Source organism: Suncus etruscus, chromosome 10, assembly GCF_024139225.1.
Source record: "Suncus etruscus isolate mSunEtr1 chromosome 10, mSunEtr1.pri.cur, whole genome shotgun sequence".
Lineage (NCBI taxonomy): Eukaryota > Metazoa > Chordata > Mammalia > Eulipotyphla > Soricidae > Suncus > Suncus etruscus.
Genome location: NC_064857.1, coordinates 94010724 through 94033501, shown reverse-complemented (window position 1 = coordinate 94033501; position 22778 = coordinate 94010724). Strand labels below are relative to the sequence as shown.

The 22778-nt window shown below is 34.8% G+C and overlaps 1 protein-coding gene and 1 non-coding gene across 2 annotated transcripts in view; one reads left to right on the top strand and one right to left on the bottom strand.

The window, feature by feature from the left end:
* Positions 1-22778, bottom strand: part of FGF7 (fibroblast growth factor 7) — a 48491-nt gene that overhangs the window by 16845 nt on the left and 8868 nt on the right. The window lies entirely within an intron of this gene.
* Positions 20166-20298, top strand: LOC126021197 (small nucleolar RNA SNORA51). The gene has a single exon (XR_007499801.1). It is a non-coding gene; the product is annotated as a small nucleolar RNA SNORA51 (small nucleolar RNA).

The following is a 22778-nucleotide window of genomic DNA, read 5'->3' as shown; positions in this document are numbered from 1 at the left end:
GAAATTTCATCTCCAGGCAATGGGTGTCCTGGTAAATATTTAACAAGTGACTTTCCAGAAGGGAAGAAATGGTACTGATTTATAGCACTCGGCAGTTTCCATAGTGTAAATACTTCCATCACATCCAATTTCATACCCTTATCAAGTCGCCCACAGTTTATTAAGATATGAAAATGGAGTTGGAAAAAAGAATATGATTCTCAAGAGGTCCAATGAGTCAGCTCCAGAGTTCCATCGCTTGCAAGTTTCAGATACAGTTCGTGCTGTGACCATAGCCTAGGGTAGGCCCTTTTCAGGATTTTAAGATTATTTTTTAAAAATTCATAAAGCAGTAATATTCAGCACCTTATAAGTTTCAATTATACTTAGAATGTATAAATTTACGTAAGAGCAGAAATGCAGAACGTAGAATAGAGAAGAATAGAATAGGAAAGGAAGCAAAAAAACCTTAAGATATATAAATAGAGAAACATGGGACCATAATTAGTTAACCTGATAGAAAAGGACAAGAATCAAACACAATGTTGAAATGTAAGTTCATTTATTAATCACTTTACTCTCTTAGCTAACTAAAAGAAAAAAATAGAATGTACACATAGGTTTGGGATATAGTTCAGTAACTGAGGACTTGTCTGTGCAATGCCCTGGGTTGAATCCTGGCACCACCAACAAAAAATGTGCACATAGATGAGGTAATTTAGAAAAAACATGGGATGTATGTATGTATTTATTTATTTATTATAAACTTTCTAATTCTGAGAGTTCTGAACTGTGCATTGAGTAGTTATGCTATTCCAGTGATTTTTCTTCTTTTTTCTATATTCTTTGTTTTTGGGGTGCCTTAACCGGCTGTGCTAGGGCTTATTCAGGACTCAGATCTCTGCACTTAGGAGTCACTCCTCTAGGAATTCAGGGAAAAATATAAGGTGTTGGGGATTGAATATATGTCTTCTTGTGCAAGGAAAGAGCCCTACCTGCTCTACTATTTCTCTAGCCAGTATTCGAGAGAATTTCTAAGGTATTTCTCAGAATTTCTGGGAGCCTTTCCATCATACCTGAAGTAGCCAAACAAGTACAGAACTACCTTCCTCTGACCAGTACAGCTAGTGCCCGCACGTCAATTGCAATGTGGTCCAGGGTGCAGATGTAGACACATACAGTCTTACTTCTGGAAGAAGAATTGGAGCATTTGGAAACCTTACTGAGCCAAATAATGGAGAGTTTTGTATCAGTGGTAGCTTTATCAATCAAATGACCTACTGGGAATGCTCCCTTTGGCAGCACATATACAAATGGTCTACTAAAAATGAAATTGATTACTTATAATTAAAGAGTGGAAGCTTGATGGGCAGGAGAGATAACACAGCTGTAGGGCATTTGCCTTGCAAGCAGCCTATCCAGGATGATCGATGGTTCGAATCCTGGCATCCCATATGGTCCCCAGAGCCTGCCAGGAACAATTTCTGAGCACAGAGCCAGAACTAACTCCTGAGAGATGCTGGGTGTGACCCCAAAACCAAAGAGAGAGAGAGGGGAGAGAGAGTAGAAGTTTAAGAGTTCTGTATTTTTAAATATATAAAAATACTTGTCCAAGGAAAGAACACAGAATTTTCTGCAGTTTTTTTCTACAAATAGAAATAAATTTCTGAAAGACAAAATTGTAGAAACTTCAAAGTAAACACAATTGTAACTAATTTTATTGTTTTTATAAAACTTCATAAGAAATTTGATTTTGAGATTAGTTGTCTGATATATTACATTTTTACTTTGTATGAAGAAGATAAAGAGGTATAAAGTTCACTCTAATTTCTATAAAGATGCTTCATACTAGTAAAAGCAACTTACAACTATTGCATATTTAAATCCTTTCTTCTAGTAGCCATTATCTTAAAATGCATGAAATGTGTTGAATCTTAAGAAAGAACAAGGAAAAGCTTAGCTAAAAAATAATCTAATAAAACTAAAAATCAAAATTATAATTAATTAGAAACACAAGTTAAATAAGCTGGAAATGCATGATTATGAGTTTAGATGATGTTTAAAGATGACTCAGGGCCAAACAGTATGTTATTTATGAATTATGACAACTTAGATTCAGATTACTTTTGCACAGAAAAATCAACATTTTATATTGTCAGTTATCAATACCTGGACATGCTATCTTATCAAACTGAAACCCTAAACACCTTTCAATAAGGTTTCAGGCAATGTTTTTGCATTTTATTATATTTAATCTTCCCAATAACAATTTTGGTATGAAGTAAATATTGTGATTTACTTCATAAGTTATAATGATCAAGAAAGCAACAGATTTATTGTTAGATTTTATTAACTTTTGTAAAATCTCCTTGAAAAATATACATCATTTAATTAAAAACTTTTAGATTTAATTAAAAGGGTGCATTCATAGAGTCTACTTGATTTTTTTATAATATAAAAAAAGTCGCAGCATTTATTTCTCTTCTCTAAATGGCCGACTAATCGTACATTGTAGATTGACTGGCCTTGGTACCTAGGAATTATTGCAAAGATTCTGAAGAAGATTACATTTGTAAACAGATTACAAATTTATTTTCCAAATCTGTACACTAAGAACTACTATTATTTTTAAAGTAAAACAAATACAACAGTTATGTCTTATCAAATTTCAAGTCCTTTCAAAGTATGTTATTTTTACTATAAATGGCATCACAATTTTCAAAGTCATTCAGCTTTATAAAATTTCTATAATATTATTTTTGACAACTTTGCAACCTTCTATCAATTCAAGTTAGAGGGTAGTTTGCACAATTTCCTCCATTTGTATTACTAACACTGTTATTACTGTATTTGGAAGGTTATGGTGCTGTTGAATTGATCTCTCTTAGCCTACTCTTTCCCTCCTCTAATCTACCCAATGAAGTGCTTCCTGCTTTTCAAAAACAGAAACACTGTTTAAGTAGGTCGACACTATCCTTTAAGAGAAATGCACAGACTACATCTTGTATTATATTCTATTTAACATCATGATAGAGTAGTAAAAAACAGTTTTTGCTTGGAGATGGGGCTTTAAAGCTAGATTCATTTATTCATCAATTCTGTGATCTTGGCCAAGGTTATTAACGTTTTCAATTCCAACTTTCCTTCTTTGTTACATAAAGCTAATTCTATATTTTTTTAACTTCAGTTAGATTCATAGTTAATACCTCTAGCACCACAACAAGTACATTGTGGCTCCCAGTCCTCCTCAATTCTTTCCAAGTCTTATTCATCAACACAGTTAGGCTATTGCTGATTTCACAATCTTGTGCTTCTATATTCATTCCCCAACAAAGAGCCTCCTATTCTTTTTTATTATAATATCTTTATTTAAGCACCATGATTACAAACATGTTTGTAGTTGGGTTTCAGCCATAACAAGAACACCCATTCTTATTTTCATCTTCTATTAACTTCTTGTTCATCTTTAGAAACTAAGCTTAAGTGCCTTCACTGATCTTCTCCATCTTGTCCTTTTCATTATTTCCTAAATCTCTCTTTTAAAAAAGAACAATTACTGGGGCTGGAGTAGTGGCACAAGCAGTAAGGCGTCTCTGCCTTGCGCATGCTAGCCTAGGATGGACTGCAGTTCAATCCCTCAGCATCCCATGTGGTCTCCCAAGGCAGGAGCAATTTCTGAGCACATAGCTAGGAGTAACCCCCGAGTGTCACCAAGTGTGGCCCAAAAACAAACAAAAAGAACAATTACTGTATAAGGCCTAATTGTATGGTTTCTTTTGTGGTGGCTATCTTTTCTTGTATATATACTTTATGAGGAGGTAAAGGACAAAAAGCAATTATTGTATATCTTTCATATATTAATATTAATATATTAGTTTACTCTGACAATTATTTTGACAGTTTATTTATGTATATATCTATATATTCATCAATATGGCCAAATGCCTGCCAATATTGCTTAATTTATTGAGTTAACTAAATACATTATTGAGAAATGTTACTTTATATGACTTCATAGTATTGCATTTTTACATTAACAATTCTTAGCCTTGTCCAATAATTTTAGTTGACAGAAATTACCTTCCATATATCTTATTGTCAAACAGCTTTTCCCTTGTTATCTGTTTCTATTTCTGAAAATAACTCTCCATGACTCTCCACTTCTTACTTCTATCACAAATAATCCTATTATAATCATCAAACATACTATGGGGAGTTCAGTACAGGGAGTCTCAAAATTAAATAGAGTAAAGAAAGTTTAAATGAACAAAAAAAAGTAAAATGCACTTTAACCAAAATAAAATACTCTTACTATAAAGACTATACAATTTTAGATATTTATTAGACATTTTTAATATGTTCAGTCAGTTCTTATTTGTATTAATGAAAACCTCTTCCAGAGTAACTGTGCACTAGTTTCTAATCTGGAGCAATTCCCAGAATATTCTAGTTTTACAGTGAAAAGTAGAAGACTTTTATTTCTAGGTACTATAAGGGAAAATTAAAAAATTTTAGTAATACCCAATACTGAAAAAAAGAACACTTGAAAAATTTAAAATCTTTCTCTTATTAACTATATCTAAAGCAGAGAAATTTTCCTATGAACATGTTTTCTCTTTTCTCCTACTTTAAGCAAGAAAAACACAGGCATGGCAAAAGTCCAAAAACATTTATTTCATTTAAATATTACTATATAAAATATGTATTATGAAATATAAATGTTTGATGGACAATCAAATTAAAATATTCTAAAGAAATTCTCTGTAATTTTTTAACATTATGAACTGAACCACAAATTCCAAAAATTATCTTTTTATCAAAATGCTGAATTTAACACCTAAATGGTCATATTTTAATTTTCCTTTATGAAATTTGCATTGCTTAAGAAAATACAAAGTTGTTTTGGAGAATACTAAAATTTGATTTTTTTTGCATATGGCATTTAAAGATGCATTTAAAATTAATTAATATATATTTAAAGGAATAAAGGTAGAAGTACAGGTGACCTTGGCTTTAATTGTAGGTGGTGTTATGACAGCTATAAACTCTATACAATGGGGTTTACATGTTTGTCTTGTAAAATTTCTGTTAAGCATCTAGCACAGTGATGATATACAGATGAACAAGCATATCACTGAGATTTATTACCTAATCTTTTTTTTTTCCTGGGTGGGAATATTCTAAGCAATGCTCAGGAAACTCACCCTCCCACCCAATAATTCTCAGCCAACCAATTCTCAATCCAAAATGAGGCACCAAGGATGCAGTGTTTCTCTGTGACACTGGGGATTCCCTAGTCACCCCAACAGTGCTAGGGCCTACAGGACCACATCCAGAAGTGCTCAGTAGCCTTTAATGTTTCATCTGGTGATGCTCAGAGCACCAGGTATACAAAGAATTGAACCAAATGCACAAGGGATTGAACCAGAGTCAAGCACTTGGAGACACTCATTCACCCTAATCACCATATTATCATTAGGCCTCATATTTTTCAATCTTAAACTTTCAGTTTGTTTTATAACTTGAAAAACTGTAACAACAGATTTATATTCAGTGTATGAATATTGAGATCTAGGTGGCAAGCTAACTAAATAGATCATCTTGATACAGGTTGTCCCCAGACTTTATTTTACATTATACTACTCTATTGCGACAGAATCTTTATTTCCATCCCAGATTATTAAAATCCCTGGAATAATCTAATAAAGAACTAAGAGATTAAAGTTCCATATTAAATATGTATAGAGCACAGTTGATATGGTTAGATAGAGATATTGAAAATCTCAACTAGATTTAAAGTACAGGTCAGCTAGGCAGAATCATGTTCTCAGTAGAAAATTTCCTGGAAAAACTAAACAATATACAGATAGGTAAATGCTTTCTGTACCTAGGCCAAGACTTCAATAAATGTGGACTATTAGTATTATGAAGATTCTTACATAGGTAATATTGGTGCCACTGCTCCCATTTTTTTTTATTTATGGTGTTCTTTTGGAATGAAACTGGAAGTGGGAAATAGAAGAGGAAATCCCTGACATTATAAAGAGACATTATAAAGAGAAAATAAGTAAAATGCCTGTCTCGAATACAGGCAGGGGTGGGTGAAGGTGGGCATTGGTGGTGAGAATGTTGCACTGGTGAAGGGGGGTATTCTGTATATGTCTGAAACCCAACTACAATCATGCTTGTAATCATGGTGCTTAAATAAAGATTTTATATATTAAAAAAAAAAGATAGAAAAAAATTGCTCTTCTCTTTATGAACCTCTGGTTGTTTCATAGTCTGTATCAGAAAGTCAAAAACATTATATTTAACTTTTGTTTATAATTACAATATGGTGACTATTTGAATATAATAATCATGCCATCTGTTGTTTTAATAGAAGTGTTTCCTGCACACAGGCAAAGAGAGTGAAAAGTATTAGCCAATCTTGAGACCAAATGATAGCACAGTGATAAGGCCTTTACCTTGCATGTGGCGGATCTGGGACTAACCTAAATTCAACCCTCAGCAACCCATACGGTCCCCCAAGCCTGCCAAAAGGGATTTCTGAGCACAGTCAGGATTAACCCCTTAGCACCACAGGGTGTGTCCCATCCCACAAAAAAAATGTATTAATCAATAGAATACACAGAAGAGCTAAGAAACTAATAAGTCAGGTATATCTGAGGTGCTGCATTGTTGTGTAATTGTTGTAATATTGTTTTTGCCTGTCATCCCACCTGGATCTTCCAGGTGGGGGTGATTAAGGAAACAAATAAATAGCTTGTTGGGGAGGCATAGGGAGCTCTTTTGCCACAACTGACGACTTGTTCGGTTTACTTTTTGGAGCTGGCTGCAACTGACAAAAGACTTTCTTTGCTGAACCTTTGGTCCCCTAATCTTTTGCATTCGTTGATTATTTACTCCGGATATTATTATCAAAGTCTCCCCCAAAAGGGGGGACGGAAGAATGGGATTCATTTTATCTTTCTGGGAGTCATTCTTAGACTTGGAGACCATCAACAAGGGGTTTGACCTCCCCCCACACTGCATAGTAATATATAATAATATATAGTAATATATAACTAGGAGAAAATAAAAAGGAGAAGGGTCAAACCAGTAATAATGCACCCAGCTCATCTAGATTTGATCCCCAGCATCCTGGTGCTCTGAGCACAAAGCCAGGAATGATCCCTGAGCACCACAAGGTATGACTCAAAAACAAACAAATATCACTCTAATAATAACTTTGCCCCAAATGAACTTTTCTTTTTTTATAATTTTTCTTTTATTAAACGTCAGTAAATAATCTTTAGCTATACCAAAATTACAATCCTTAATGTTATAATATTATGAAAGCTATTAAACCTTTTGTAGAAACTGACAAACTTTTTTTTTTTTTTTTTTTTTTTTTTAATTTTTTTTTTATTTAAACACCTTGATTACATACATGATTGTGTTTGGGTTTCAGTCATAAAAGGAACACCACCCATCACCAGTGCAACATTCCCATCACCCAAGTCCCAAATCACCCTCCTCCCCACCCAACCCCCGCCTGTACCCTAAACAGGCTCTACATTTCCCTCATACATTCTCAATATTAGGACAGTTCAAAATGTAGTTATTTCTCTAACTAAACTCATCACTCTTTGTGGTGAGCTTCCTGAGGTGAGCTGGAACTTCCAGCTCTTTTCTCTTTTGTGTCTGAAAATTATTATTACAAGGGTGTCTTTCATTTTTCTTAAAACCCATAGATGAGTGAGACCATTCTGCGTTTTTCTCTCTCTCTCTGACTTATTTCACTCAGCATAATAGATTCCATGTACATCCATGTATAGGAAAATTTCATGACTTCATCTCTCCTGACAGCTGCATAATATTCCATTGTGTATATGTACCACAGTTTCTTTAGCCATTCATCTGTTGAAGGGCATCTTGGTTGTTTCCAGAGTCTTGCTATGGTAAATAGAGCTGCAATGAATATAGGTGTAAGGAAGGGGTTTTTGTATTGTATTTTTGTGTTCCTAGGGTATATTCCTAGGAGTGGTATAGCTGGATCGTATGGGAGCTCGATTTCCAGTTTTTGGAGGAATCTCCATATCGCTTTCCATAAAGGTTGAACTAGACAGCATTCCCACCAGCAGTGGATAAGAGTTCCTTTCTCTCCACATCCCCGCCAACACTGTTTATTCTCATTCTTTGTGATGTGTGCCATTCTCTGGGGTGTGAGGTGGTATCTCATCGTTGTTTTGATTTGCATCTCCCTGATGATTAGTGATGTGGAACATTTTTTCATGTGTCTTTTGGCCATGCGTATTTCTTCTTTGTCAAAGTGTCTGTTCATTTCTTCTCCCCATTTTTTGATGGGGTTAGATGTTTTTTTCTTGTAAAGTTCTGTCAGTGCCTTGTATATTTTGGAGATTAGCCCCTTATCTGATGGGTATTGGGTGAATAGAGAAACTGACAAACTTTTATTTTGAAATATATGTTTTATTTAAATAACATGATCATAGTTGGGTTACAAGTCATAACAAGAACAGCCCCCTTCACAAGTGTAACCTTACCCCCTCTCCCTTCCCATCCTCTGCCTGTATTCAAGACAAGCATTCTACTACAGTTATTTGTTTTTAAGTTCAGTAATTTGTATTTTTTTTCCTTAAAGGATAAGAGTAAAAAAATATAGTAAAGGTGTGATAGTGGCTATCGCCGTTGTTTGCATAGGTCCAGAAAAATGGGGAAAATGGAAAAAAATCCTTGACCTGATTACAAACAGGCCTCACCCCAGAAGTTTATTGGCATAAGACCGACTCTGGGTTTCAGGCATACCAGCCCGTCCAACCCGAGTCATTCTCCGTGGTCCTGGTGAAACTTTTTCACACTTTAGCTATTGTTGGTATCAGATTCTTATATTTAAAGACTCTGGATTCTGTGCATTTCTTTCATCGATGGAAACTGACAAACTCTTTTTTTTTTTTTGGGGGGTTTTGGGTTTTGGGTTTTGGGCCACACCCGGCGGTGCTCAGGGGTTACTCCTGGCTGTCTGCTCAGAAATAGCTCCTGGCAGGCACGAGGGACCATATGGGACACCAGGATTCGAACCAACCACCTTTGGTCCTGGATCGGCTGCTTGCAAGGCAAACACCGCTGTGCTATCTCTCCAGGCCCGACAAACTCTTAAATAGGTTAGAATCCAATGATGTTTCACGTTAAAATAGTGATAATATTCTTAGTTACTACTCTTGGAGAAGTAAATTCTGCAGAAAATAGTAATCTGATCAATTTTACTAGATCATAAAATTTCTATCTCATTAATAAAATGTTGGTGTGATTAAAATAACTTCAATAGTATGACTAGCTGTAAAGAAGACACAGCAAATCACTCTGAGGAAAACCTTAAAGGATCAGAGAACAAGAAACAACCCCATGGAGATGGAGTAATGACACAGCAGTAGGACATTTGCCTTGCATGTGGCCAACCTGGAACGGACCCGGGTTTAATTCCCGGCATCCCATATATCCCCAGATTCTGCCAGGGGCAACTTTTGAGCTCAGAGACAGGAGTAACCCCTGAGCATAAAAAAATAAAGAAAAGAAAAGAAAGAAAGAAGAAAAGAAAAGAAAAAAGAAACAACCTCATAGTAATGTAATTAGAGACACTGGATTTAGACTGGGAATTCTGCAAACTCAGAAGCACAGTAGAACTTTCAATATTTAGTGGAAAAGGATACACTACAATGCCAGAAAAATTGCTGAAAGATGTTCACTTCATCTGTTATTAAATTAGTATCTCCTATCAGCACTAAGTCAGGCATATACACTAAATTCACTTTCTAATTCTAATTCCATAGTGGTGAATTTTTTATAGTGAATTGCTCTCTAAAAAAGCATGTTTGTCTAATGACTTCATTTTTGTTCTTAATCCTGTGAATTTATACTACTTTGGCATATTATTTGCCAAGCTACTCTTTATGATGCCAGGCAACTGCATTTGTATGGATGTGTAATGGCACAGTTTAGTTTGTGGTTGTACATAATATTGTCTTCTTTGCAAATGTCTATAAAGCATTCCCCCATGTGTTTCTTATTTGGGGGGGGGGGTGGGCTACACCTAGTGGTGTTCAGGTGTTACTCCTGGCTCTGCACTCAGGAATCACTTCTGGCGAGCTCAGAACCCAGAATGACCTGTGCAAGGCAAGTGCGCTACCTGCTATGTTATCACTTCACCCTCCATGTGTTTCTAAAGTTTTTTCAGCTTTATACTATATATATATATATATAAATTTATATAGATTCCTATAAATTATATTGGAAATCAGGTTTTCAAACAGGTTTAAATTTTAGTAGTTATTTGGAATTTCTAGCTTCTTTAACATGTAAGTTGGGGACATTTTTAATTAAAATTTTCTTATGCTTTATAAAGGGCTGCTATAGTATTCACATTTACTGTATTAATGTACAAAGTTACTGTACCCCATGACCACGAAAATTCAGATTCATGCCATCCCTGTCACCTCCAATCTGACTTTACTTCCCTCCTCATTATTGGTTGGCTGATGATTAAAGTTTAGATGCTTACTGTTAACCTTTAGCACCACCCGTGCATGTGCTTCAAATCCTTCAGTTTAACTGCTTTGTGTGGGTGTGGGTGTGTGTGTGTTAACAATGACTAAGTGTTTTTAGATGAAACCAGCAAGATAAATTTTATGAAAGTTCGTGTCAGGTACTATAAATAAAGGCTCAAAAAAAAAAAAACACTTGCACAAGTATAGATGTCAAAAAACCTGTCTTGGCAACATCCATATTGAAAAGACTTGGAACTTCTTGAGGATAAGCTTAAGATGAACCAACATTTAGTGTGTCTGTTCCAAAATATATTAATGGCAGGTTTGGCAGCCTTATCAGAAGTATGATGTTGCTAAGGAATTGGTGATCCTGATGTTCTTGGCCTTGACCTGCTTAATTTGAAGCATTGTGTCCTGGCTACCTTCTTTAAATGGCAGTCATAAAGGCAAAGTTTAGGAAATTATATTTAAGGTGAATGATTAGATAACCTTAAATATAACATTAATAACCTTTATAGAGCTTAATTATGTTTAAGGTTAATGGTTGTGCAAATTTATATTAAGTAACTAGAAAATATTAGCCTATAAATATGTTTCTATGAAATATTTATATAATATAAGATCATTGTCCTATAAAGTTGGCTTCTGGGTCAAAGATATAAAACTAAGAATTATTTACTACTTAAAGGCATTGTTTTGGATTACATTGATTTTATGAGTGTTATGTTTCATTTAGGAATAAGTAGCAATAAATATTGGGAGCTCCATATGATCCTGTGTAGATTAAAAATACTGTATTTTTATTAAATTTTTATTACTTATCATTGGTCTATAATACTACATAAACTTCAGAAAAATTAATTTTTAGGGCCAAAGCAAAGTACAATGTTCACAGTGTTTTCTTATCCACAGACAACCCAGATTTGATTCCCAGCACCACATGTGGTCTTCTAAGCCCATTAAGAGAGATACCTAAATATAAAGCCAGGATTAATCCCCAACACTGCTAGGTGTGGCCTAAAAAAAAAGCAAAATAGAGTACTTTGTTTATAAAAAATAGTTTGGATTTGATAATATAGTCTGATATAGTATTAAAAGAGTAAATAGTTCTCTGCAGATGAGAGATATAGTTTCTGTTCAAGTATCTGTGGGCTGGAGAACTTGAAATTCTGTCACATGATAAAGGCTATATATTTGTATAAAGTGTGTTTTTATATATTTAATCACCTAGGCATTTGGTTTTTAATTAATAACTCAGATCATTAAGTCATTATTATAAATCATTCTGCCAAGAAGGTGCAAATGTAGAAAAATAGTAAAATTTCCTCTGAATATTATAACTTTTTAAAAAGACATCTAGACAATCTAGTACTAGACATCTAGTACTATTTGTACTATTTTTCTGATAATACAGCACCTAGGACATTTACCTTGCACACAACCAACCAGTTTTGGCCCCAGCACCCATGTGGTTCCCCGAGTCTTCTAGGAGTTATCTCAGAGTGCTGAGTCAGGCATAAGCCTGGAACACCACTGGACTGGGTGTTCAAAACAAACAAACAGACAAGCAAATATAGATGAGAATATAAATTAGGCTGCTTTATAAGTTCAAATATTAAATTTTCCAAGTCTTATTTTAATAATTGGGACTTTTGTCACTATTTTATTTTAGGCATTTTTTCTAAAATTGGAAAAACTTGAGAGATATTTTTAATAGTTAGAAGCAAACTATTTAAGAACTCATAGGCAGAAATGATTCTGAAATTAGTTATAGAGCAGAATTATTTGAATGTGATAAGAATCAAAAGCCCACATCTTCTAAGCTATTTATCACCTCTGAATTCAGGGATGGGTACATACATACATACTAGGGAAATACATACACTTAATTAATCATAGTGCCTAAAACTAAATGTAGTATTTATTTATTTTTAATTCATCTATTTGTGATTACCTCCTATGTTTAATTTTTTCTTAAAAATGTAAGCTTTTAAAGTTAGTTATTTTCCTTTCCCCTAACAGTCAAGGAGGAGTGACATTTTCTTTGTTTTATGTTCTAGCCTTAGCACTTGGCTCAGTGCTTGACAAGTATTAGGCAAATATTTACAGGATTCATTTATGCCTTCAACAGTTATTTACTAAGCACATTTTATGTCCTATGCATCATTCTGTTATTTCAGAAATAATAGTAAATAAAACATCTCCTTCTAATCAGGAGAAGTTTACTCACATGTTAAATAAAAATAATATGTTTGTGATATTAAGGGAGGAATAAAGGATGAAAGACTAAAGATAAAAATAAAGGATCAAAGAGATTGAAGAAGAGAGAAAAGGAAGGTTTTAGGGTAATAGTGAAATTTCAGTAAGGACTGTAAGAAAATGAACTAACCAAATATTTAGGGAATGAAGTATTTTGGACAGAGAAGCAAAAATTGCAAAGTTTTTTTTTTTATTTCAAAGTTTGGATTTCTTTAAATGGCACCTAAAAGATCAGTTTGAATGGAGCATACTGAACTTAGGATAGTGTGAAGACTTAGTGGTAAAACCTCTGTAAAGATCTTTTAACTCTGAGTTAAATGGGAAATTAAAGTCTTAAGTAAAAATGTAACATGATCTGACTTCTATTTTGGAAGGATCATGCCAGTTCTCTAGTAAGTGTTGACTCAGGAGGATAAGGGTGGAAACAGGGGGACCAGATAGAAAACAAATGCAGTATTCTAGGCCATAGTAAAAGTGCTTGCAGTAAAGTTGCATCATTGGTCATGGATAAAAAATAGTCAAATAAGGAGGTTTGGGAACTAGAATATGAAAAATAGAAAGGGATGGTTCCAGAGTTGGTAAAACTTGCAGAAAAATGGCAGTGTCATTACCAAATTCAAGAAACTATGCTGGGAGGGGAAAGGGGGAAATCCAGAGTTCTATTTTAGAAATATTAAGCTTGGAGGTCACAGTGATAGAAGAGTAGGTAGGGAGCTTGCCTTGCAAGCAGTCAAACTGGGTTCAAACTCCATCACTCCATATGGTTCCCTGATCCCTCTAGGAATGACCCCCTGAGCTCAGAGCCAGAAGTAACCCCTGAGCACAGCCGACTGTGCCCCTACACACAAATAAATCGTAAGCTTGAAATGTCTATTAGCCATTCATCAGGTAGAGATGAAGTCTAGTAGTCTTTAGCATTATCTAGACAGAGACAAATTTGGTGGCCATTAGTTATAAGATGTTATCTTAAAGGGATGTGTTTAAAAAAGGTGTATTGAGTCCAGGTTAGTAGTACAGAGGGAAGGGATCTTGCTGTGCACATGGCATATACATGGCAATTCAAATGGTCTGCTGAGTCCCGTCAAAGTGATCCCTGAGGCAGTACCAGGAGTAAGCCCTAAGCACAGCCAAACAAACAAGCCAATAAACAAAGAAGGGTGCATTATTTCCCCAAAATGTGTGGAAGTGTTTACTCATGCTAATCTATTCATATCCAGGTAAAAAGAATCTGATGAAAAGTACTTAAAACAGGGATAACTTCCCTAAACAAAGTATTCCAAATGTTAAGGTAATCTGAAACTCTATTGCAAGAGGACCAAGAAAATATAATATTAATGAGAAAATTTAGTTTTAAACAGATAACAAACACATCAACTTCCAATATTTGCTGAATTAAATGTACTACTTATGTATTTTTCATGAACGTATATAGACACAGAAAAGGCTAGCATCAAACATGTATCTTAATCGTGCCCTTAAAACTTAATTTCTGAGATCTAGAACGATGACTCTAAGCATCCATATATTTCACATGCAGAAACCCCAGAAAACACAAATTTCACTACAATGTTTTTGCATAAGTAGATCACTAAAATTTAATGACAAATCACATAAAATGACTTATTACACTTTCCATTTAAATCTGCAGTGGGGTTAGAAAGCTATTTCTAAGTACTGGCTCATAGAGTTAATAAAATATTTGAAGAATATGTTGCCCACTTACAAAGTGAAGATAACAACGACAAATATTTCTTATAAAACTTTGTACTAAGTCATTAAAGACAATTAGAGGTCTCTGAGTTGCTGCTCTAACCATGCAAAAATGTCTGAGACAGACGGAGCAGCTCATTATTGCCTTTAAATTGATAACAATATATATAGTCTATAAATTTTAAGATTAGAAAAATATTTTAAAGATAATATTACCACATTCAACAATATATAAAATACTGGATTTCTGAAAATATTTCCTAATATATCACACATTTTATTTGAATTAGTTTTGAGAGATGTTATTCATGTCATCATTTACTCTGAACTCAGTCTATCATTTCTTTAGAATGGTTGTTTGCTTAGGAATCAGATTTGATTTGAGATTGGTTTATTTAACAGTATATGCTAGTTATTATTTAATATATTTAGCACACTTTTCTTATTTTAAACCATAAGATGTATATAATTGTGCATATTTTATATCTATACATTTGATTATGTATTGTACTATAATTAAATTGTTTTAAAAGTGATTTTTCTGTAAATGAATGTCATAGTTAAAAATCAGCTACAAAAGATAAGTTTTCTTCCAAACAAGAGAATAATATCAAAAAGTCACAAAACATTGGTCTTGGATTATAATAGACTACGATTACACAGCAGGTGGAAAAGAATGGGTAGAATGAAGAGATGACGAAAAAGAACATAAGAACGTTGGTGAAGGGCATTCGAGCACTTTGGTGGTGATAAGGTTTGGTGACTGTACCTCAAAACAATACATGTTAACACTACTAACTACTAAAAAAATAGGATTTCTTTATTTCTCGGATACTGATCTTAAACTATCAGGGAGATGACTCAATTATAAGGGCTAATTACTCTAGTGAATAAAATCATATTTTTTAAAAATTGAGAAATCCACAAACAAATTTTTTATGTGTAATTTGAAAAACTTTTATTTTAGCCCATACTTTCTTTGTTATTTGTCACAATTTCCCTCTTTGATCATTTTGATATACCTCTGGATACATAGAAATCTAAATTCCAATTCTGGCTCTACTACTAACTAGATCTGTGTCCTTGGCTTACTTCTTAACTCTATGGAATTTCAAAATATTTTAGCCCCTCAGCAAAGTTCTATGTGATCAGATAGTATTTGCCACTATGTGCAAAAATAATTTCTTGGTTAAAATCTCAAGCCTGCCAGGAGCGATTTCTGAGCATAGAGCCAGGAATAACCCCTCAGCATAGCCGTGTGTGACCTCCCCCCGAAAAAAGAAATAGAATGTCTGTCTTGAATACAGACGGGATGGGGGAGGAGGAAGGTGGGGGGCATTGGTAGTGGGAAGGTTGCACTGTAAAGGGGGGTGTTCTATTTCATAACTGAAACCCATCTACAAACAAACATGTTTGTAATCATGATACTGATGTAATAAAAAATAAATCTTGAAAAAAAAATCTCAAAATTAATTCTGAAAGTACAACATAATACAAGTTTATCTGCACGTATTTATTTTGTTCCTGATGGGTTATCACCTTATTTCAAAGATGAGTTTTTGAAAACCTTGTGTCAGAAAAGAAAACAAATCACCAGACTTGCATATCTGACCTTCAGCATGGTATCATCCATGGCTGAAAGCAATATTAGTATATCACAGTCCATTTATTCAAGAAACTTCAGTGGATCTTCTGGTTATACCTTTCAAAATTTCTGTGATTCAAAAGACTAAACCTTGGCCTTGGATTACAAAAAGTAATTACCAAGTAGTTGGGGGAATAGTTGGGAATTAGGAAGAACAGACTAGAGGTGACATAGGGACAGTGATGGACAGTGAGTCTTGGGCATTTTGATGATGGTGAAGGCGCTGTAACTTTGTGTGTCAAAACCATAAACATTAACACTATTGTAACTATGTCACCTTACTATAATAATAAAATTAAAAAAAATGAAATACTAAAAAGTAAAATCTCTGTGGAGTTCAGTGGAAAACTTTCAGAGCATACCGATTTCTTTGTTCTCTATTTTTTATTCTCATTGCTTTTTTTTTATTTGTTTTTGCATTTCTGTGTTCCTTTCCCTCCTTGTTAGTTGCATCTCCCCTACATTTCCCTATTTGTTTCTCTCCTACCTTACTTTCTTCCTTTTATTTCGTCCTGCCCTTTCACCCTCTCTCCCATCTTCTTTCTTCTCTTTCTATAATATGACATTTAAAAAATGTTTTGAAGCAGTTTATTTATTGGTTCTGTGTTAGATAGCACTTTTGTATCATATTCTCTATGTATCATATCCATCTAGACAGGATGAGATTCACCCCTTTTCTCAAACTGTCCTACAGGACCTATACTTTATATTTGCATATTTTGTTCCCTACTTGAAAAGTTCTCCTCTACTCACCCCACCCTTCCATCAAAGTCTTTCAACCAAACTATTGTTCAAATGCACTTTACAGGAACGTTTCTCTTTCTTATTCTTTTGTTCTGTCCCTTTCTCCTCTGTAGAAACACCTAGAAATATTTATTTTCATACCTTCTATCTCTCTATTCTTCAGATGAATAAATTTCAAAATTTACCAAATTATATCTAGAATTAACATTATATATTGTCTTCATGGCTTTTATTACACAACATGCAGGCACTTCATAAAATTTTAATTGAATTGTTTCATAAATTTAAATCCTAATAAACTACATCACATTGTTTTTTGTTTGTTTGGTTGATTGGTTTTTTGGGCCATAGCCATTTATGCTCAGGGATTACTACTGGCTATGCACTCAGAAATTGCCCCTGGCTTTTGGGACTATATAGGATACCAGGATCGAACCTAGGTTTGTCTTTGATCAGCTGAGTGCAAGGCAAATGCCCTTCCGCTGTGCTATCACTCTGTCCCAATCACATTGTTTTTTTTTAACTCCATGTAACAATAATGTAACTCCATGTTGAAATTTTTCATGATCATTGACCTTTATATTTTAATTTTCTCTATTTTTTTCTAGACATTTTGAGTTCACAACAAATTGAGTAGATGTTATGAAAATTTCCTAACTACATTCTGCCTCCACATGTACACAGATCACCAACCCCTGCTTATGGCTATCTCCTCCTAAAGTGGTACATTTGTTATAATTGATGAACTGACACAAACATCATTATCACTAAAGCTCGTGATTTACATTCAGTCCACTCTTGGTGGTGTACTTTTTATGAACTAGCTAGAAGTATAATGTTAGGTATAATTTTACAGTATCACAATTTTTTTTTTACTGCCCTAACATACTCACCAGCAATTGGTAGTGTTAGTATTTTTGGTTTTAGAATGACTCTTTTATTTTTTTTGTGGTTTTTAGGTCACACCCGGCAGTGCTCAGGGGTTACTCCTGGCTCCATGCTCAGAAATTGCTCCTGGCAGGCTCAGGGGATCATATGAGATGCCAGGATTCGAACTGATGGCCTTCTCCGGCCCCAGAATGACTCTTAACTTTAAAAGTACTCCCATTTTTTTATCCAGTGTCTCTCCCACTGAAATTAAAATCAGACCACTCCAAACTATAATACAATAATTATTTCATCCTTATTTAAAAAAATTAAATTGTTTAAAAACATAGATATTTGTCCATTGATTATAAATTCTGGACATTGAATTACGGAACTGACAATACCACATTAGATGAGAGTAGAGAGGGTGAATGAAGAGGTGGACTAGAGGGGAAAAGGACATTATTTGGGTATCTTGGTAGAAAGGTGAGATAACGGTACATACCAACACCCTGTTAACACTATTATAACCTAAACATTAAGCCCAAACTATAAAATGTAATGTTTTTTAAAAACCAGTGTTAAAAGATAATGGGCACTTTGATGGTAATGCAAGGACAGAATGGCTTAAGTAACTAGGCTAAATTGCTACCTTTAAAATGCTAGACAATTATAAAAGACATAGTTGGAAACATTGGAGTATAGCTGTAAGCAAAAAAAATTTTTTTAAGTTAATAGGTTACAACGTTAAAACTCAGGGGTGAGACACATGGAGATGTTTTGTATAAGGAAAGTTGTAACATAGGTTTATTTAATAATAAGATGAAGGCCAAGTGCTCATTTGGGTTATGTTACAGAGGAGAAAATATAAGCTATATATTTTGTTTTGGATTTCAGTTATCTTGCCTGTATGGTATAAATTAATGTTTTTACAACACCGGTGACAATATTGTGTTGCATGTGGTGTTTACTAAAACTAGGGTTTGGAATTTTTTTGGATTTTTATCACCAAATCTGACAGTTACTAGTTATGGAAACGCGAGCAAGTTATTTAATTCTGTAAACTAAATTACTCCATCTATAAAAATGAACATACTGCTGGCAACTTTAAAAGTATTTGAAAAGATTAAATCAAATAATTAAATAATAGGTATAAATTGTATAGTACCATTCTTGCACACACAAGCCATTCTGTAGGTTTGCCTCTTCTAAAAGTTATCTTGCTTCTTTTGATTTGGGTTCAAGGGTCACTCCCGGCAGTGGTCCCGGCAGTGGTCCCAGCAGTGCTGGGAATAAAATCCAGACAACTACATGTAAGGAGTGTATTCGACCCATTGAGCTCTCCTCTGGCCCTAATTAGTTACTTTTGTTAACTTATAATAATATTTTTGAACTCTATTTTCATTGAAATAAAAATGTTAGCTAAGATGTTTACTTCCAGAGAGAAAGAAAAGAAAATTATTTGCCATAGAGGCAGGCAGGTGGTGAGGGTAGTGGGAAGAGCAGAGGGAGGATGGGAAGGAAATTGGGGACATTGGTTGTAGGAAATGTGCATTGGCAAAGGAATGGGTGTTGGACATTGTATGACTGAAACTCAGTAATGAGCAACTTTGTAGCTGTATCTCACTGATATTTCAATTAAAAATATTTTAAAAATTTACTTCTCCTTTATAAACCCTTACAAATTTAGGTTGATAAGAGGTACCTGGAATTTTTAAAGGAGTATGATGAACATAGTGTCTTGCTTTTTAGTATATAGTTATGCCAGTAAAATGGTACATTGATCAAACCCCAATTTAATGTAAGTTTGTAAGTTAACTGACCACCCAAAGTATTTCAAGAAAAGAACATCATTGCACAGAGGCTTTTAATTTGATCATTTTAGCCATGAACTAACTTTGAAAACCATTTGTTCTTAATTAAAATAAGTTAACAGGCTAGAAGTTTTTTTTTAACCACTGAGGGGGCAAATGCCATGTATATATGAAGCCCTGTGTTTAAGCCTCAGCAAATTCCCACCCAAAACAAGCCTATGTACAATTATAAACTAGAACTTGTACACTATCTTATCAAGCAGGCCAATTCAGAGGATCTTACTTTATTTCTTTTTTAAAAATGATTAGAATTTGATTGCAGTCTTACAGCAAAGAGGTATTTTGAGACTTAAGTAGAACAGAAGTGTTAGCACCAGAAAATTTTAATCAAATACAACATAACAACCATGACACAAATCAGAGGTGAATAGTTTTAAAATAGCTAGCAAACTTGAAACAAAAGAAAGATAAGCAAGGGAAAAAATGAATACTATGTTTGACCAGAAATTCTTCAGTTGGCAGCACCTCTAATTTTTTGCACACACAGTTGTTTATACTCAGGGACTAGGTTGGCCATAGGTGAGAATAAAAATGGACACGGGAGACCTCCCAGTACTTACCAGAGGCTGTATTCTTTACACTTACTCTACAGTAAGTGAAGGCACAGTAAACCCACCCAATATGCACTTCAGCCCAGACCCTTTGCCTAGCCTGTATTGTGGATGGGGGGACCTGGGGGAACTAAGAAACTGGAAGAGAACAGTATCTTATCCAGGGTTGGTCTTCACCATGCCCTGCAATTCATCCTTTCAGCAGCAATCATTAGTAGCTCTGGCCTTCCTGATCACTAGCCTCTGTAATAAAACTCTTTAGCACTAGACCCTAAATTGTCTAGAAAGACTTGAAGTTGTTGAAAATAGACATTGATTCAAATTTGTTCTAGAGGAGGTCGGTAATGTCATGAAAAATAAATAAGAAGTGAAGCATTTTTTCCTGAAGATTTTAGCAAGACTTGAATTATTCCACACTAAATATCCATGATAATTTAGTAATTTGTTTCTAGCCTATACATTATTCTAGATGTATAAAAACATAAGGGAGTAATACATTGAATGATAGTATTTCTGATCTGTAACAACCATGCCTTTTTCCTGTCCTTGCTCAAGAAGGACTCCAGCCAAGTTGGGGGTTTTCTGTAAATGGTTTAATAGGACAAAACAGGTAGAAAGGGAGGCCACATTCTTACAGCAATGCCGTTCAGGAAGTCTAGCATTGGTTAATAATTTTCTCCACATATTAGTCTCCACCAACTCCAACTTGATCACCCCCACAGTATTAGCAAGGGTTCTTAAGCTCCCAGGGTAACTGCTTCTCAATTTGATATGAGTTTTTGATTGAGAGGACCCTTTGCTCTTAAACTTACAGTCCTGTTTTTTGGGATTGATTTTTAAGATGATGTTCCTCCCTCCCTCTACTTTTAAGAATAGCTGCCTAGGGCTGGAGGAATAGTACAGCTGTAGGGCCTTGTATACAATTGACCTGGATTTGATACCCAGCATCCCATATAACTCCCATAAAACACCGAGCCTTTCAGAAGTTAAGCCCTGAGCACTGCCAGATATAACTCAAAAATAAACAAATATTGACATTCTATGGTATTACCAAACACAAACAAAAAGAGATAAATAACCAAGGCACATCACTAGAAACATTTCTATTTAGGACTAAAATACATCATAGTCAGAGAGCATTAAAATTAATTCATATTTTCAATCCTCTGTTTACATTATGATAAATATTAGATTTACAAATAATTTTGATCCATAAAATTTATTCTTTATTGATATAGTTGTAGTGACTAAAGCTTTTCCTTTTTTTTTTTTGTTGTTGTTGTTGTTTGGGCCACACCTGGCAGCGCTCAGGGGTTACTCCTGGCTCTGCACTCAGAAGTGCAGGGGTTGCTCCTGGCAGACTTGGAGGACCATATCGGCTGCCAGGATTTGAATCACAGTCCATCCTGTGTTGGCCGCGTGCAAGGCAAACACCCTACCACTGTGCTATCTCTCTGCCCAAATTTTTACTTTTTTGAATTTTGAGTTATTTTTTGTTTTGATTGTATTTCAGTTTGGGAACACACCCAGCAGTATTCAGGGCTTATAAGTTGGCTCTGAATTCAGGTATCACCCCTACAGGGACCTAGTTTGGGGAGTGGGCCATATGAGGTACCAGAGATCAAACCAATTGTATCTACATGCAAGGTAAGGGCTGTACCTTCTGCATGCTTTCTCCAGCACTTCAAACTATGTTTTTGTTTGGTTTGATTTGGGGTTTGGGGTTTTTTTGGGGGGGCACACCCATTGACGCTCAGGTGTTACTCCTGGCTATGTGCTCAGAAATCACTCCTGGCTTGAAGGACCATATGGGACGCCGGAGGATTGAACCGGGGTCTGTCCTAGGTTAGGGTGAGTGCAAGGAAAACGCCCTACCGCTTGCACTGGGGGCTCCAGCCCCCAAACCATGCTTTTGAAAAGCATAACAAAGCATAACAAAGTTTATTGTTTTGAGTCTATATAAGAAATTTTAATCTTTAAACTGTTTTTTTAATTTTTAAACTGTTTTTGAAAAGCATAACAGTTTGTCTTAAGTATATATGATAAGAATATTTTAACCTTTAGATTACTGTATGGAAAAGGCCTTGTTCACTTTCTAAATTTACAAAATAACAGCTATTTAGAATCCTCTCAAACTAGCAGACTGACCAGTCTTGTGACACAGAACCTAAAGTATAGATTTAAACCTTACTAAAAGTCTCTGGATTTCAACCCTGTATCCATACACCACACATATCCTAATTGTCCAAAATTGCATGTAAGTGCCTTACTGACACAAAATATGATTAAGTTCAATTCAATTTTTATCTTATTACTCTATTTAAGAAAAAAGTTTTATTTTTGGTTTGAGGGCCACCTTGAGAGGGCTCAGGGCTTATCCCTGGCTCTTTGCTCAAGGAACAATTCTGGTAGGGCTCAGATGACTGTATATGTTACTGGGGATTGAACCCAAGTCAGCTTTATGCAGGGCAAGTATCTTACTTACTGTTATCATTTCAGGCTCAGAAAAAAGTATGGCAAAAGTTAAACAAAAAGTAATGAAAGGGGCCAAAGAGAGAGGGCTTGCATCCTGTCTGTCCTCCAGGCACCTGAGCGCAGAACCAAG